Source organism: Hakea prostrata, chromosome 8, assembly GCF_041222555.1.
Source record: "Hakea prostrata isolate BN-2017 chromosome 8, UWA_Hpros_2, whole genome shotgun sequence".
NCBI classification, from domain to species: Eukaryota; Viridiplantae; Streptophyta; class Magnoliopsida; order Proteales; family Proteaceae; genus Hakea; species Hakea prostrata.
In genome coordinates, this window is record NC_142607.1 from 40,419,369 (window position 1) to 40,426,228 (window position 6,860).

Here is a 6,860-nt window from a genome sequence, read left to right on the forward strand (position 1 = left end):
AAAGACTCTAGTTTGGTTGGATTATATCTTTCTTCTTGTCTTTAGAATCAGTTGTAATCCCATTTGATTTTCGAACTACATTCCGCTGTACTCGTGGAGTGAGATTCCGCCTCACTCTACTTTTGATTTATATATCTATTGGTATCTTTTCCGCACTCAGATGATTATCTCATTACTTATCTTTGATTCATTTGAATAATACTGTTAACATTGATTTAGTCTTGTTCTTGATTATATTGTTGTGAATGTGGGAGGATGATTTCACTAACTACTGGATCTTGTGGACTGTGGATCACACACTCGGGTATGCCAGATAGGGTACCGGCTGGGTGGATGTGACAGTAAGTCCTCAAATTTGATTAAAAAAATAATGATTATTTTAAGAAAAGGGATGCCCGACATACCTTATGGTTAAATTACCCTAAAGGGAATTTGAAGACAATATTACCTCACAAGGGAATTTGATCACCTCATTATTATTCGGAGGGTTGATTTAGCTTTCCTGATCTTATCTGCACGATGGCTTTTTGATCAAGTTTCCCACAGACGGCGCCATTGTTGATACTAAATCTTGCTCGTCCTTCCCTGTCACGTTTCTGCAAAACACGTGCTCGACCTTGGGTGGTCAAGGTACGTCTCCGACGAGCAAATCAGTACCAATGACTTGATCTCAACTACTCAATAGATAATTCAAGTAATGGATCACACAAAATATGAATACTTACTACATAAAGCCTGCCTGAGGTGTGCTTATATAGCTTTAGATATTAGAGTTAGACTCCGAATATAACTCTAAGAAGAGTTTTGTTAGGAAAGTAACTCTACAAAGAGTCTTTTACCCGACTTATCCTTTCTAAGAAGTTGGGAGCTGATAGATGTTTATCCTGATCGGGTACTCTTGACACGATGGTCGGACCGTCCATTAACACTATGGTCAAGAATATTTTATTGAACCCATTGGTCAGACTGGTCAGGGTAGAATGACTATTTCAGTCATTAACACTTGTCTTGCATTGTCTTCCCCGGCACAAGCAACCTCTCCTCCATCATAGGATTTTTAGGTTTTTGTTAATAAACATAGTGCTACTACATGCTCAAAACATCTACAAGAGGCATACATATTTTCTCCATCTTCACACACAATTGATTTGGTAAAACTAAAACCATTCTAGTGTCAGGTTCAGTTCAATCTGAACTTAAGCACACGCTCCACCCTATTTTACACCTCAACTAAGATACAAGCATAGCTACCCAAAAAATCTTGCTTAGCTTTGTTATCAAGAGTGATGAGATGTCCCACTTCTTTTTGAGAAGTCTTTGGAGCAAAGTTGGAGAAGTCCTATATTGCTATATCTGAAGCGAAGGCTATAGCCCAAGAACAAATTACTAGAATATAATTGTTTTAGATTAATAATTGGTTCCGCTGAACTCAACGAATTTTCGAACTTAATTACTTTAATTATTTCTTTAATTCATTTTCTTTGGAGTATTTGGACTCCTGTAATCTTTTTCAATTAATTATTAGAACTTGTTCTTACTTATGATTATTATTACTTGCATTTATTATTCTTGATGATAAAACCGTGGATCCTGTGATGGATCGCATCCACAGGTTGTCGGGCGGGACCGATACCAGCAGGTGGGGTGTGACACTATTAATGGCTTCAAGTCTGGGTATGTACTATGCCTACGAAACTCGAATCTGAAATTTACTACTGCTTCAAGACTTATAGTCACATTGAGTTCTGCTACTTGAGGGAGGACCTTGAAGCATGTTCTGTTATTTGTCAACAAGTATGCTCTTTTATGGATCAAGACTCCACTATTGAGGGTCCTGTTTCACTTTGAATACTGCTCAAGTGTAATTCCTCTGACTAAATCTACTTTAGTTATTTGAAGCTTATTCCTTCCTTGCTTGTTTTGTTCACCTAGCTACTAGGCTATTTAAGGTCCTTGTTCGGTTTACTCATCTATCCCTCCACATCTATTTATTATTGTTGCCATGGTTGACCCTAAGGCATGCTAGACATGATATTCTCCTCCATAATTTTTTGCTTTCATATTCGTTTTGTGGTTTGCTTACTTTCCTGATTGAAGTTTAACAACAATAATGTTACCTGCTTTACTTGATTTTAGCTTCCTTTTCACGCAATTCTTATAAATTTTCTTCCTTTATTCTGTATTCTCTCATGCCCCATGATATTCTAGCTATCATGTTATTGGATTTCCTTATTTATAATTACTTCCAAATTTGTTTTCCTATTATTACTCCTCCATATGGCCTCTTTTTCCATTATTAGTGTTCCACCTGTTATCTGTCTTTCAAGCATTAATTCTCTTTCTTTCCTTATTTAGTATATTTCTCATGAATTTGTCAACTCTTAAGTCATGCTAATTGCCTCTATTTATTTAGCTTCCTTTTTATTTTGGCTATTCTTTATTTTTTTTTAAAAAAATTACAGAGTTGCTATTAGACTTTTTTTTGCAAGGTGGATCCCTCTTTATGGTCTGAAGCCATTGAGCTTATTTTGCATGGCCTCTTTAGGGTCAGAATTTATACAATTGCCATTAGGCTTATTTTGAATTGCATGATGGATCCCTTTTTGTTGTCAATTTTTTCAGAAACTTCATTGGCATTTCATGTAAACCATTTTATTTGGGGGACTCCAGTTACATCAACTTGTAAATCTAATATTTTTACTATTGGAACTTTTGCAGCCATTATTTCTATTGTGAAACTTGCATTGGTAATTATTGGAATCTAATCGCATGTTTTTTTTTTATTATTTTATCTAGTCCACATGTAGTGCTATAATGAGAGGCAAAAATGACACTTATTCTATATCTACTCAAGATTTATTGAAGAATAATAATTATGAAGATCTTTGTCCTCCTAAGATGGTATTTATAGGAACACCTACCTACTTGGTCCAACTTAACATATACTATCTTCTTACCTACCTACATGGTCCGCAGTAACTCATATTGTCTTTGATCTACCTACTTGGTCCATAGTAACTCATACTACCTTTTACCTACCTACATACTTGGTTCACAGAGAACCCATACTATTTTTTATTTACCTATTTGGTCTACAATAACCCATATTGCCTCTTATCTACCCTTTTTAGTTTGTAGTAATCCATATTACATTTTATCTACCTACTTGCCCTATAGTAACCCATAATGCCTTTATGCTTATATATAATTATTCGCTACCTTTTGCTCAATTGCTCATGTATAATTACCCCTACCTTAATTGTGCCTACCACATACTTCTCAACCACATGTTTAATTAGGTGGGGACCCAGCTCTAGTTTACTTGTTAATACTCAAAGGTGGGTCCCTCTCCTAAATGTGTGGTGGAAGGATGTTAAGAGAGTACAGTTCTCCACCTGCAAGGGTAAAGGATTCCAACTTATGTTAGTCAGCCTCCATTCACTATTGTTTTATTGTTGGTGTAGGAGGGGTTTCCATTGAATGCAAAGCAGCTTACATGATTGAACTTTCATTTGAAGTTGTTTGGTTGACCCTGCATTGGCCAAGCATTATGCTAATCCTTTCGTAAATCATTTAGTCTTCTTCATTGTCTCTTTGGCTATTGAATTATCATTGATCATCCTCTTCTTTGGTTACAGATTTTGCCAATTGCCATGGTTACCTGCCCGGTATATGTAGATATATGTTTGACTACTTCCTCCGAGCATGGTAACTTGTCGTATTACACACTACGGTGTTCGTGATTTATTTGGACATTACGGTGTTCATAACGTATTTGCACACTACGGTGCTCTTGACATATTTGCTTACTACGTTGCTCGTAATAGATGTATTTGCACACTATGTTGTCGGAAGCCTAAATTTAGGTCTTATACCTTTTTTATTTCCAGAAGCCTAAAGTATCTTAGGTCTTACACCTTTTTTGGAAGCCCAAAGTATCTTAGGTCTTACACCTTTTTTGGAAGCCCTTAGGTCTTACGCCTTTCTCGAAGCCCTTAGGTCTTACATCTTTCGCAAGCCTAATGTATCTTAGGTCTTACACCTTTTTCTGGAAGCCCTTAGGTCTTACACCTTGTGTTCGAGTTATTCCCCCAACATGACGTTTAGTTGAAGTAAATAGATCTATGTGTTCGGTTATTCCCAAAACACAATGTGAATTTGAAGTAAATAGATCTTTGTGTTCGGTTCTTCCCCGGTACACGATGTGAATTGAAGTAAATAAATCTTTGTGTTTGGTTCCTCCCCGAACACGATGTGAATTGAAGTAAACAAATATCTTTGTTTGGTAATCTCTCCTTTATGCATTATCTCATATGTCGAAGTATTCTTGTTCAGTATACTGAAGTAATGTGTATCGGTCATTCGTGGCATCCTTCCATACGATTGCTAGTATGTTTCCCAGTAGGTGGCTGTTCTACCATACGTTGTGCTTGTTCATCACAAGTGAATTTGAATGGGATGGAATTTGTGGTCGGCAAAGGCGCACAATTCTTTGTTGATACCGAACATGTGAAGTAATTTTCAATGTTCGTTATTTATTATGTTTTTCATTCAAGCCATGTTGTTCGGTTACGGTTTGCTCGGCCATGAGTCCAAGTAAGCGTTCGTCAACCATTGCTCGGTCATAACCCACTACCCCCGGGCATGATAACTTGGGGTATGATGAAAAATCTTTGAAGTTTTCATGCCTAGGGAATTTTAGGTCTTTTTCTTGCCTAAGAGACTTAGGTCTTTCTGCCTAAGAGTCTTAGGTCTTTCTGCCTAAGAGACTTAGGTCTTTCACCTTTTTTGGAAGCCCTTAGGTCTTACACCTTTTCTAGAAGCCCTTAGGTCTTACACCTTTTCTGGAAGCCCTTAGGTCTTATACCTTTTCTCGAAGCCCTTATGTCTTACACCATTTCTGGAAGCCCTTAGGTCTTACACCTTTTTTATTTTCGGAAGCCTAAAGTATCTTAGGTCTTACACCATTTCTGGAAGCCCTTAGGTTTTACACGTTTTCTGAAAGCCTTAGGTCTTACACCTTTTGTTTTTTCGGAAGCCTAAATTATCTTAGGTCTTACACCTTTTCTTGAAGCCCTTAGGTCTTACACCTTTTTTATTTTCAGAAGCCTAGAGTATCTTAGGTTTTACACCTTTTCTGGAAGCCCTTAGGTCTTAAACTTTTTCTAGAAGCCCTTAGGTCTTACACCTTTTCTAGATGCCCTTAGGTCTTACACCATTTTTGGAAGCCCTTAGGTCTTACACCTTTTCTCGGAAGCCCTTAGGTCTTACACCTTTTTATGCCTAAGGAACTTAGGTCCTTTTCTTCCCAATGCTGGTTGAGTAGAGTTATTGATTTGATCGTGCAACTTCCTTCCAATATTGGTCGAGTAGAATGATTGTGGTCGACTCATAGGTTTCTAGTATAGTAGTCTTTTAGATTTGTACATCTACACCTCTTTCGTCGAGCATGGCTACTTCTATATTTTGCTTACAAGGAGATCAAGATTTGAGATGTTTATCTCTCTTTAGTTCCCCGATGATAGGTCAAATCTTTTCTGAGTTGTTATGCTTCATCCAAACAGAGAACTTTTGCTTGTATGTAGAACTCCTTTCTCTTGATCATGTATGGTCGATTATATCTCGAGCTCCCATACTTGTAATTTTGATGATATTTTGCTATCCACGAGCTCAAAGGCTTTGAAAATATTGTATATAAGACTTTGGTTGTTGAAGCTAAATATATTATTAATGCTGAATTCAAAAGCTAGCTAACTTAAAAAGTAATATTGCTTGATATTCCACATCCAATTCTAGGTTGTACATGGCGTAATAATCCCGATCGTGCATCAATGAGTATGATGAAAGCAGCATAGTCATAAATGATTCTTGAACAAGATTATAAATGTGATGATGAGTTAAGAAAATATATCTCAATAGTCTCATGACAAATATGTTTAAATAAATGTGAGCATTGGAATATTAATCTCAATCAGCCCATGTTTGTCTCCTCTAATTCCCATTCATATACAATCGATGGAATTGAAGAGGAAATTGAACATATATATGATATGCATGCTAAATATAGATACCAAAAAAGGCCATGAATGATGGGTAGAATAAAATTCTAAATCAGTTAAATTGAGAAAGTGGACGTAATCAAATTTAGTTTACCGTAATTTCCACCGTAAAGAGCCCCGAGGAACCAAGAGTGTATGAATCAAGATATAGGAGCCCCGAGGAAGAAAATATCTCCTACGGATGACATTCTCGCATCTTAGTGAACTTCAAGTCTTTTCGTTCATCTCTTTCACCTGCGAATTGATTTTTTGGAATCGTAACTTTGTGTGTATAAGAGAAACAATGGAGGATTTCGAGCTGAAAAATCGTCCGATGTGTGCTCAAGATAAGCAATCCAATACGACGTGAGCATTTATTTTTTCTCTCTGTCATTATAATTGTGGACGTGGATCTTGGAAAACCTGAATGTGAATCAACTTGAGTCACGATCCCACTAATAATCTAACTCCATTAAATTGCATTGTTGTTGCTTCTCCACTTTTGAATTGGTAGACGTGTCAAGCACAACACTAATATTTTCTCCACTTCTAATCTCTTATATTCACCATTGGAGTAGTTGACTTGAGCAAACGCTCTACCCTACTATTGTTGTCCTCCGCATCATTTTTGCCGTAGAAACTCATGGACTCCTCGAGGATCATAGAAATCTTCACCCTCACGGTTTTTCTTGTTAAATTGAACGTGACGGACTTTGGCCAATCCTCGGTTCTAATCAAACTATCATCCAAACCGCCATTGACGTAAATCGTCGTCATGGGAATGGTTTCAACCTTCCTAGTAATAAACTTCAAAGAATGCAC